The sequence below is a fragment of the Dipodomys spectabilis genome, unplaced genomic scaffold (assembly GCF_019054845.1).
Source record: "Dipodomys spectabilis isolate Male_0828 unplaced genomic scaffold, ASM1905484v1 ptg000220l, whole genome shotgun sequence".
Classification (NCBI taxonomy): domain Eukaryota; kingdom Metazoa; phylum Chordata; class Mammalia; order Rodentia; family Heteromyidae; genus Dipodomys; species Dipodomys spectabilis.
This window is the reverse complement of record NW_024870897.1, coordinates 377,013-388,822: the sequence shown is the minus strand read 5'-3', so window position 1 is coordinate 388,822 and position 11,810 is coordinate 377,013. Positions and strand designations below refer to the sequence as shown.

Below are 11,810 nucleotides of genomic sequence, written 5' to 3'. Positions count from 1 at the left end.
TAAACCATTAGAAAACCAGAAGTGGTGCTGTGGCTCAAGCAGTAAAGCATTCGCCTTGAGCTGAAGAGCTCAGGGATAGCGCCCAGGCACAGAATTTAAGCCACATGACCAACAAAAACAAAAATGACTAATGCAAAAAAAGCAGGTGTATGGCTCAACTGGTAGAGCACCTACGTAAAGTGCATGAGGCCCTGAGTTTAAGTTCTAGGATAAAAACGAGGGAAGGATGTGGATATATGGAAGGAAGAAAAGAAGGAAGGGAAGAATTATTCTGTATATTGTACTTGCCTAGTTATTTCATTAAGGTGGCTTCTCATTCCTTTTTCTTTTTTTTCAGTCTGTTGTGGGGCTTGAACTCAGGTCCTGGATCCTGCCCCTGAGCTTTTGTGCTCAAATCTAGTGCTCTACCACATTGAATTACATCGTCACTTGTGGGTTTCAGTGGTTAAATGAAAATAAGAATCTCATAGATTTTCCTGACCAAGCTGGTGTTGAACCTTGATCCTTAGAACTCAGCCTTCTGACTAGCTAGACTTACAGGTATGAACCACTGGCTCTGAGCACTCACTTGTTTTCTTTCTTTCTATTTTTTATCAGTCATGGGACTTGAATTCTGGGTGCTGTCCCTGAGCTCTTCAGCTGAAGTGAAGCACTCCACCAGAGTCCACTTATGGTTTTCTGATTGCTAACTGGAGATTAGAATCTCATTAGAGAGGTTCACAGGCAGATGGCAGAGGAGAAGCTGGAGGATAAACAAGCTCCAGCATAGAAAGCAGTTTTAGTGTTCCTAAACACTGTTTAGTGAACAGTCCTAGGCTAGAGAATCACCCCAAGTGTGCCATCACAGTACAGAGAGTTTGGCCAGAGAGGGAAAATCCAGGCAAGGAGGCAGAACTAAGCACTTGCTAGTAGCCAAGGCTGCAACGGATGCGGCGGCAGTGACACTGGACATAGCGGCCATAGCTATAACAGAGAGAGATCGGGAAAACAGCACCAGACACAGCGGGTGAGCAGATTCTACTCATCACCAGCAAGAACTGACAAGGAGCAGATATCTTCATCCTGAAGATCACACACCAGAGACGACTCAGGAACCAACACTCTAGCATGTGTAGAACCCTGACATCCTCACTCCTCAGGGAGAAGAGGAGGGAAAGCCATCCCTCCCCAACCACCAGAGATCTCCATCTTCCATACTGATAAAGGCCCCCCTGAGCAACTAGCTCCAAGTCAGGCCATGGAAGAAAAGAAAAGAGTCATTTAGCAGGTCACAAGAACCTGACCTAACCTTCCAGGCTCAGCTCCATCCAGGGGAAAATCACCCAGCCCAGATAGAGGAAGATCCGCCTCCCACCTCAGGACTTTCTTCACTGTGTAAACAGAACCAGAGGCTGCCCCTCCCTACAGCAGCCTAGAAAATCAATTAAAATTCAGTAAACACAAACCTTGAGAATTGATCCAGGCTGGGCCCTGTGAGTGTCTCTGGAGCAAGCCCCTCAGGGAAAAGCTAGTTTGCTGAAAGGCCTCAACCCTACCCAGAACCTAGCCTCACCACAGCATCTCCAAACTAGAGGAAACAGCCATCTCCCTCTTTTGTGATATTCAAAGCAGATCTCCCTCCCATTGAACTAGCCTGGGAAGAGGATCACAAAATCCTGGGTAAAGCAGAGAATTTTTCTGCCTGCTCAAACAAACTGACTTAAGAATCCAATCAAGCCACAGGAAAACCAAACACCACAAGCAGACCAGAGACTCCACCAAGAGACTGGTTATGGACACAGTGGAGATAAATGATCTTCACATCCCCCCTCCAAAAAAAGAACTCTGTAACTTTTTTTAATTTTATTTTTTAATTGTTTTCTATTAATCTTTTTTTCCTCTCATAATTTTTATTTTAGGTGTATATGTGTATGTGTGCTTTTTTATCTCTTCTAATTTTTTGGTACTTTTTTATTTTCTTTTTTTTTCTCTTTCTTTCTTTTTTGAGTGACTTAATTGCTATTCTGCTCATCCCCATATATATAACCGTCGTCAATTATTAGACCTTATACCCCATGGTATACACACTTAATCCAGAAATTTATTACTCAATTCATAAGCTCTTAGGCTTAAATTCTTTAGTAGCAATATTATATCTTTATACCAATATAATTTCCTGTATGTCTTTTTTTTTTTTTTTTTTTTTTTTTGCTGGTCATGCGGCCTGACCTCTGGGCCTGGGCACTGTCCCTCAGCTCTTCAGCTCCAGGCTAGTGCCCTACCACTTTGAGCCACAGCTCCACTTCCAGTTTTTTCTGCTTTTGTGGTGCTGAGGAATCGAACCCAGGGTCTCATGCATGCAAGGCAAGCACTCTACTACTGAGCCACTTTCCCAGCCCTAATTTTTTAATAACTAATTTTAAGCACTTTTATTTTTTAGTTTTTCATGTCTCCTATCCCTCCCCTCCTCTCATTCTATCCTTCTCTCAATATCATTTCTTTAAACTTACATAATTTTTAAGTGTTTCATTGTTTAAATTTAAATTTTTATTTCCATTTTTCTTCTTTTCTTTTAAATCTCTCTCCTATCATTCTGTCCAATCCATTTCCCTCTCTGAGATAAGAACTTGGTTAAATTCACTCTTCTTTTACCTCTCCATATCCCGCTAATCAGTGGTATTGCTCTGAGGAATTACTGTCAAAGTTTCCACAGTGCCTAGTCCAAGGCCTCTCACAAAGGCTACTAGCCCAAACTGTCTGAGCCTCTGTGTGACTTAATCATCATTGAGCAACTGCATTCCATGGTTTGTGAGACATTCGCTTCTGTGATCATATGCACATGAGGGCCCAAGAAGAGAGTTCCCTGGAACGAATGTCCTAAAATGCAAAACATCTACTAGGGCAATGGAAACCCATGGTTGGACATGCTTAATTTTTTAGCCTGTGCACTGAACTAACAGGAAAACATTAAGACACAGTAAGAAACGCTGGTGTAAAGCATCAGAAAGGCTGAGGAGAAGGGAGCCCCATGCTCAGGAATATAAATGGAGCTTACAAACCACTGCAGGCTCTGACTTTCTATGTTGAAGTTCAGATTAACAGGAAGCCCAAGTTTCTAAGAACTCAGTGTCTAGGTTATATGCCTCTTTCAGAACTTCTTTCCCTCCTCCTGTGCTTTGAGAACAACAGTTAGTACAGTGTTTCTGTCTACTAGGGGCAGTTTTTCTCTTCACACAATGCTTAAAGTAGACAATAGGAAGCTGCCATTAAAGTGTACAAGTATGAAATAGCACACAGTGCTTGCCCTGAATTCCTGGACCTAAAAAGTTCCCAATTCTGAGCACAAAGTGATCATGGGTGTATCCTAACAACCTCCACTGAATGGAGAAATTTGAACAATTTTCCCAAGGCAGGTATTGTCCAGTACGGTAGTTACCACCTATAATCCTTGTTATTAGGATGGCTGTGATCTACTGGAACAATGAACTTGAAACTGGGCCAAGACGAGACAACTTATAGTTGCTGGAAACGGGGGAAGACAACTAGGAGAATGTTTCTCTGGCACAGACATGGATATAATTACAACAAAGTTCTAAATTGTGGCTCATCAGTAAAGACTATCATCATACCTCACTAAAGGTAATAACTAAACATAAAAATTTTAAAAAAAACTACTTGGATTTCAGTACTAACATCTTTTTAAAGGTGTGTGTCTGGTGTCTGAGATTTTGTATGGGGCTGCATTGGTTCTTAAAAATCATCTTATTGGCATTATCTTTAGGTTTCCCTTTCAAGTCTGGTGGCATTCTAGCTGTATCGCTTGAATCACACAATTCTTGACTTCTGTTGGTTAACGAGATAAACATGTAAGGGATTTGTCAACCTTGATTGGTTTCAAGTTATGATCTTCAGATCTCACTCTCTGGAGTAGGTAAGGCTATAAGAGTGAGCCACTATGCTCAGCCCAGTATTTCCATAAGTTACTTAATCTTTCTGAATCTCAGCTTCTTCTTGTGTGGAAAGTGGACAGAATTATTTTGTGGAACTTAGAATCTGGTGGGAGTTATGACTGGGTACAGGAAGTATAAGTGTTCCAGATGTGCAGACAGAGCCTGACAACCTCATAAAACTACTGATGTTTATATTGAAATGAATTAAAGGAATTGGAAATGAGGGATTTTTCTTTTTTTGTTTATCCATTTCTGGGCAGTGAAGGAGCCACAGAAATTCAAAGAGAACAAGGAAACAAATGCAGCAGTGGTACTCTGTAGATATTATGTTGACAATCAACTATACCACTTGAGGGCAGGGAAAGGAGGGAAAAACATAGAGAAAAGAAGTGATGAGATTTTCGAACACAAAATGAACTCATTATCTGAATTACAAAATGGTGACCCATATGTCCACTGCATTAACAATAACAATTTTTAAAAGTCCAGGTTGATGATTCTCTCCTCCAGTTTTAGAGGCCCTTGAGACTGAGGCCTACCTATAGAGTTTTCGAAGGTCAATTGATATGATAATTATTATACAGCCAGAATCTCTTAACAAATGTTATAAAAAGTATTTCATTCGTAGTACTTCTTTCTGTTTGAATGGAGATTCTATATGTTATTGGCAGAGCTATATTTTTACTTTTTGTTTTCAATATTGGTCAACAGTTGAAATCCTTCTTGAAGCTTTGGGACAGAGGTCTGCTATATCTTAGCACCCTGCCCCTAACTAAAATGGTAATCAACCTTTGAAACTAATTTACTTGCGTATGAGTTTGTTTTATTTCTTTATTCATTTATATATTTGTTTATTTATTTATTTATGTCGATGGTGGTGAATTCTGGGCCTGGTCGCTGCCCTCAGCTCTTCAGCTCAAGGCTAGTGCTCTACCACTCGAGCCACACTACCACTTCTGGCTTTTTCTGCTTACGTGGTGCTGAGGAATAAAACCCAGGGCCTCATACATGCAACGTAATCTGTCTACCACTGATCTTCCTTCTCAGCCCCTATGAGGGGTATTTTAGTGCATGGGTCTATGAGGGAATCCTATTCAGCAAATGTGTTCATTTGCCACTAGACATTATTTATGAATTATCTGATAGTTAACGGATAAATTGTTATCATTTTTACTAGGAATTGTTTGTTTTCCTATGCTAAAAACATGGAGGAGGGTATTGTAAATTAAAACTGCAAAAGAAATTTAAGATCTTGGTGCTAACAAATGTGTCCAGTTATTACATTAAACAGAGAATTCAAAGTTCATGAATACAGAGCTCAAATTTCTTATACTACTTATTTCAAAATGCAAATTAAAGGGAAAATCAGACAGGAGATAAAATTTATATTGTATGTTAATTTTTAAAGAGGAAAATAAGATCCTAGATGGCAGATTAAAGGCAAAGCAATATCAAAGCCCTATCTGCTCAATAAGAAATAAGAAGCATATTTGAAAAAAAAACTGCAAAGTGCACATCAGGCAAAGGCAAGCAGTCAGAGCCTACCACCAATAGAGCAACAACATATATCTCAGAAAAAGGAAACAAGTTCAGACCGTGCTCATCCTTATCCCTGATTTCAATAATACATATACACCCCCTACACACACACACACGCGTGCACACACACACACACACACACACACAAAATGAATGTATGCAACAGCTCAACCTACTCACATCCACTCAACATGAATCAAAGATCTTCCTGTAATATTTGAAATTTTAAGTTTCAAGTCTTGTACATAATTGATAATAGATGCATAAGTAATATTTTCTGAATAGCACTCTGCTATGAAAGTGAGAGTTCATGATGATTAAAACTCCTTAAAACATCTCTGAATCTCAAAAAAATTAAACAACAAACAATCCGAATTTTGGGACTGCATTTCTACCAGCTATTCTGCAAAGACTTAATAAGAAGATACTTATGAGACCCAAAAATTAAATACTAAATTCAATTGATACCTGAGTAAGTGAAGAGAAAGATGAGAGACACTGATCAGAGAGATCTATGCTGCCTCCAGTTCTCAGCCAGCTGTACACTGTGGCATCTTTGCTGCTGCTGGACCTTAGTTGTCTTTTCCAGTGCAGTGGCCACACTGGGGTTGGATTGGGCGTGATAGGGAGATGAGTGTAGGCCACATGGGAGGCCACACTGGAGTTGGGGCTTGGGGAGGTGGGGAGGGGAGAGGAGGCTCTGGCAGAAGCTGGTGAAGTGAGGAAAGAGGCAGGGAATCAGAGGCTCAGGAAGCAGCATACCCAAAGGCTGCCCGGTTCTGGAGAGTGTCTGTGAGGTGGGGTTGTTGGGGCGGATTCCATGGGGCCTAGTGGCCTGGTGAGAAGAGAAAGGAATCTCAAGTACTGCAAAGGCAGACAATGAAAATTAAGATCACAGTGGCTGAACAATTTCAACAACAAAGGTGGGGACATGGAGGTAAACTCTGGGGATGGGGAGGACGGCAGCACTGGGACAGCGGCGTTCAATCCTTTCTGGACATACCTGGAAGTGTGTGAGGGCTGGCTTCACCACAGGTTTGACCTCACTCGACTTGAACGGGCACCCGGAATCGTCACTTCAGCCTCAGCCTGCCCCATAGAGCCAGACTGGCATAAATGCTGAAGACCAGGCAGTGGCTGGGAGGCTATGCCCAACAGGGTGGAGGAAGCATGGCTAGTGGGTGCAGCTCCAGCCCAGCCAGGCCCAGGGCCACCGTGGATGTTCGGACTGTAGATCTGGAACAGGCACTGTGCCCCAGACCAGTGGGGCTTCCAGCGACTTGCGTGGTGGCCACCACGTGCATGTTGGGAACTTCATAAGCATGGCCCAGGCATCTCCACGGAAAGGTGCATTCACTCTTGTGCCTCTCCTGTCTTCTGGACTCTCGCTGTTCTCCTGCTTCCTGCTGAAGTACCAGGCAATAGACCCCCCCAAAGGCCAGGAGGGAGCCATTGCCAATGTAAATGCAGAAGGGTCGTTTATTACAGCTCGAGCTGGACTCACAAACCTTCCCTGACACAGCAGGTCAGAAATTGTGAGTCCCAATCTCTTGTTCAGCAGGGTTTTGTATTGTGTATGAAGCAGGGGGAAGGATCATTACAACACTGATTTTGTGATAGGTCAGTGGTTCGGAGTGAATCTAGTCTTAAGTTTATTGGTTGGGGTATGATCATTTCCAGTAAGGGCAGGGACTTTCTAGCTTAGCAGTTACAGGATAGATTGAATGATACATAGCAAGCATATTGTAAGGTGGGGTAGGTGGGACCAATCACAGGAATGCTGAGGGGGCTATTCCTGGATTATTTCCTGGCCTAAATTGCTTCCTGATAGAGTTCGGAGATAATCGGTCAGGGCAGTCTGAGATTCCTGGACAGATCAGGGCTGTCGATTTCTTAGTTATTTTTACTGTTACATTTTCTTAGAACATGAACTGACACTCTTTTTCCAGTAGCAGATAACAGATGTTTTCCTTAGAGTTTCTGAAATCACTGCCAACTTATTTGTCCTCTCACTGACACTTCCAACTACAGAAGTCAACTTCTCCACGCCAATGACAGGCCATCTCGGAGATATTCACAGGGCTATGTTTCCTCTCTCCATTTCAGGCCTTTCTACTGAAAGAACATCCTTACTAAAAACTTTTTAGTTCTTTATAGTGAGGAAGAAAAGCAAGGCCTAGTTGCAGCCATCGAACCAAGAATTGAGGGCCATGGCTGGAGCAAAACACCCTGAGAAAAGATGGATTCATTTTTGTCAAAGACACAAGGCTCTATGGGAACTCTCATTCTAACTGATTTTCTAGTAATATATTCACAGAATATGTAGACTATGTAATAATGAAAAATGACATATGCAATGTGAATATGGAGGGAAGTAAGAAAAACTGCAATGGCCAGAAGTAATTGGTTCTTTGAAAGAGAGCTGGTAGGTACTCTGTTTGGCCTCTAAGCCTTTTAGCACAGTATTTTGTATTGCATTCAAACATATGAAGTTCTTAAAAAGTAAAATCAGGACAAATAGTTAAAAATAAGTTAATTTTCCTAATAAAGTATCACAAACTGCATCTTTAAATTCAGAGGTACTTAACATGAAATTTTTCTCACGTTAAATTGCCTTTTGTTCTACCGAAGAGTTGATATTCGAAAATTCCCAAAGAGAATTATTTTTTTTTCTTCCTTTTTAAGGAACCATAGTGAAGTCCACCTGTTTCTGCTGTGAGCTGTTTCTTCCACTTACTGCCCAGTTGCTGTCAATACTCATCCCCATAGGAGACAAGCAGCTCACATCCTGCCTTGATGACATGACAGGTTTGGTAGAAGATCTACCTGTGGTACTGAAAGGCCCTCAGATTCTGTTTCTCAGCATACCTGCCACAGTTCATATACCTAAAGTTGAAGCAGGCACAGGAAGGAAACATAAGAGGGTAAGTTTCTGCTCCCTTTGGATCTACTCTTAATACTCATCCACTCTAGAACTCTAAGTGCACTGTTTTCAAAGCCCAGTTCCAGACTTCTCTCAATCCTGATTTGTCACAAATAGATTGATATCCAGATTCTCTAAATTGAGTTAAAGTTTATGTCATAGACTTGGGTGGGGGCATGTACTCGGTTTCTAGATTAGCACACATCATTTGACATTTGGCCCAAGTATTTTTCCTTAGATTGGACTCACTCATGCACCTGTCTCCACTATGTTCCCATAGAAATTCAAAGAACCCATTGTCTTATAAAGAGAATAAAGGGAAATTTGTTTATTCATGATGTCGGTTCATGATAAGACAATGGTTCCCCATGGCACAGGGCTGCAGGACATATCATAGACCCACTGCTCTCTGAAACTCACCACTGCTCCAACTCTGCTTCAACGTGTTTGTGTGTACCTTAATAGACTAAAATTCTTTCTTGTAGATTGTTAGGGCACTATGTACTTTGCAAAAACTAGGAAGAAAAATTATAGTTAAATACTCCTACAATGAATTTGTTATTTCTGTCTCCACATGTGTTTCACAATTACTCAGGGAATATGATTTATTCAACTACTGAGGGTAATTCTTTGACTCTGATACAGTATGTGCTTTATAGATGCAGGATCTATGAATGAAGTTAGGTCCTTTGGTTTTTATTCTGATGTGTTAATTTTGTCTCTCATGGAAATTTTTATTTTGATACAGTAAACATATATATGCATACATACTTACATACATAGCAGAGCTATGATTGAACGCAGTAACTAAACTTACCTCTTGCAATACAAGCACTCTACCACTTGAAGCATGAGCCCTTTTTGTGTTGTTTATTTTTGAGGTATTTTTTGTCTGTCAAGGGGCTTAAACTCTATGCCTGAATGTTGTCCTTCAGCTGTTCAACTCAAGGCAAGCGCTCTACCACTTGAGCCACAGCGCCACTTTTGATTTTCTGGTGGTTTATTGGAGATAAGAGTTTCACAGCCTTTCTTCCATGGGCTGGATTTGAACCATGATACTCATATCTGAGCTTTCTGAGTAGCTACTTACAGGTTTGAGCCACCAGTGCATAGTTTATTTTTGAGGTGTTTTTTCCCCTGCTGTCCTGGGTTGCCATTCTGCTTGTGCTTGCATGGATTGCTGGAGATACTTCACTTTATACAGCCATTGTACTTCCAAATGTGCACCAACGTGCTCAGCCATTGGTAGTAATGGGGATCTTATAATCTTTTATGCTAGGACTGGCATCAGACTGAGATCACATCATCTCTATCTCAAAAGTCCAAATTGAAGGTTGAGCTATGGAACCCAGCTATACTATTTATATTTTTATTACTTTTCCCTCAAATATTCATAATTTTGAAAGCACCAAGTACAGCAAAAGAAAAATGGAGATATGGGAATCCATTGAGAAAGGTGTGATAATCAGGGTGCAAGTCTTCTGAGGAGAATATCCTATTAGGAACCATGAAAATGACTGCTGGACTCACTCCAGTTGGCCTGGGATTTATTTTTTGCATCTACACATAGAAGTTTCTCCTTTTTGTGATCTGAATTTCAGAAAGACAAGCTAAAGGCTTTTGAGTAATAATCGGCAAAATCACATTACTTGATTCCAGTGATGCTCTTTGAGCCTGCATGGATTCAGCAGTTGTGAAGATATAAGATGCCGTCTACACATCTGAGGGGATTTGTCATAGTCCTAACAGAGGCTCCTTAAGCGTGGATGCACTTTGCCTCTAACACACTCTGTTTATATGCACTATACTTTGATCCTAAATCAGCATGTCCATGTTTATGCAGATTCCACAAACACATACAACTATTTTGTCCATGTCCTAGCAATGTTTCATTGGAGGCACAGGGGAACACATGGAGTTAGAGAAAGGGGGGAAAGGGAAGGCATTTCTTACCATCCAGGAGTACCTATTGTCTGCATCTTCATCTTCTATGATCAAGCCCCCATAGGGGCTAAAGTGCAAACCCAATGGCAGATCAGATTCCTCATTCCATACTCTAAGCCTAGCCTGAGGAATACTGTACTGACGAATTCTCAGCCCAGTGGGCAGACTGAGGACTGAATGGTCATAATGCCCCTTGTCCACCACATTGTCTCTTTCAAATATAGGTGATCCATGAACAGTGTAGCTGGTGATGAAGAAGTGCTGACATTGCTCACAATCTGAAGCAAGAGCAGCAAAAATTAGTCAAGAAATATGTACATTCTCAGATTTAACAATGATGAGAAAGCACAGAATGCATATCATTGTCGCTTAGTTCTTCATGTGAAGTTACTAGAGTAAACCAGTAATTGGGGGCAAAATGACCTGATGAATTATTATAAAAGCACATTTGCCTTCTGTTTGACCAAGCACAGAGGGTTACTTACACAGGTAATCATCATCATGGGGTTTACGGATATCTTCATAAGCATAACTCTTTCTTTCCTGTAGGCTGTACATGCTCATTTTTACCTCCTTTTTCCTACGTCTAAGTTGAAAAACAATGGTTAGTTAAGTTGGGGATCAACAATGTTTGTCCCTATTTCTTCAGAAAAGTAAAATCTCTTACTATCAAATTATCATCTATTCTTCTCACATACTCCAGTCCCCCATTAACCTTTGACTCAGAGATACAAAGACTTCATTATAACACTAACTACAAGTTTCTAATTCAATTTTAAGTTTTGGCCATTCCCATTTTCAGGTTTAATTTCTACTTCATTAAATTTCTTATAAAGTGGTCATTGATGAATTTATTCATTCAGAATATGTGTTGAGTGTATGTTAAGTATTGAGCAAAGATGTGGACATACAGGATTGAAAATGTGTGGTCACAGATATATCAGATACTTTGCATTTATCTGTTATTTTACCTTTTACTTATCGTTTTCAGACAACATGCAGGTTGTACACATTTTTCTTGCCAGTCCTGGGGCTTGAACTCATGGCCTGGCCACTGTCCCTGTGCTTCTTTTGCTCAAGGCTAGCACTCAATAACTTGAGCCACATTGCCACCTCTGGCCTTTTCTGTTCATGTGGTTCTAAGGAATAGAACCAAGGGCTTCATTCATACAAGACACATACTCTACAACTAAGCCAAATTCCCAGAGCAGTCTGTGCATCTTTATCCATGCTCTTCAGATTAACATTCAGAAGTTCAGGGAGATTGTAAAATGTGTCATGGCCTAAGTGCCTCCAGATGGATAATAACCCAAGTGTGTAACTTCATTGTCAAATTCTTATGTACTGCTCATTGGAAACCTAATTATTAGTTCCACAGCTTAGTTCAGCCAATGTTTGAACTTTCCAAACTCCACCTCACATAATCAGATTACCCTCATCAACCTTGTTAGAATTTCCAAAATTAGTAAATTTCC

At 40.8% G+C, this 11,810-nt stretch overlaps 1 pseudogene; it reads right to left on the bottom strand.

Annotated features, from left to right (window-relative positions):
• Positions 1 to 8,110: 8,110 nt before the first annotated feature.
• Positions 8,111 to 10,920, bottom strand: LOC122123099 (annotated as a pseudogene).
• Between the last annotated feature and the right edge of the window lie 890 nt (positions 10,921 to 11,810).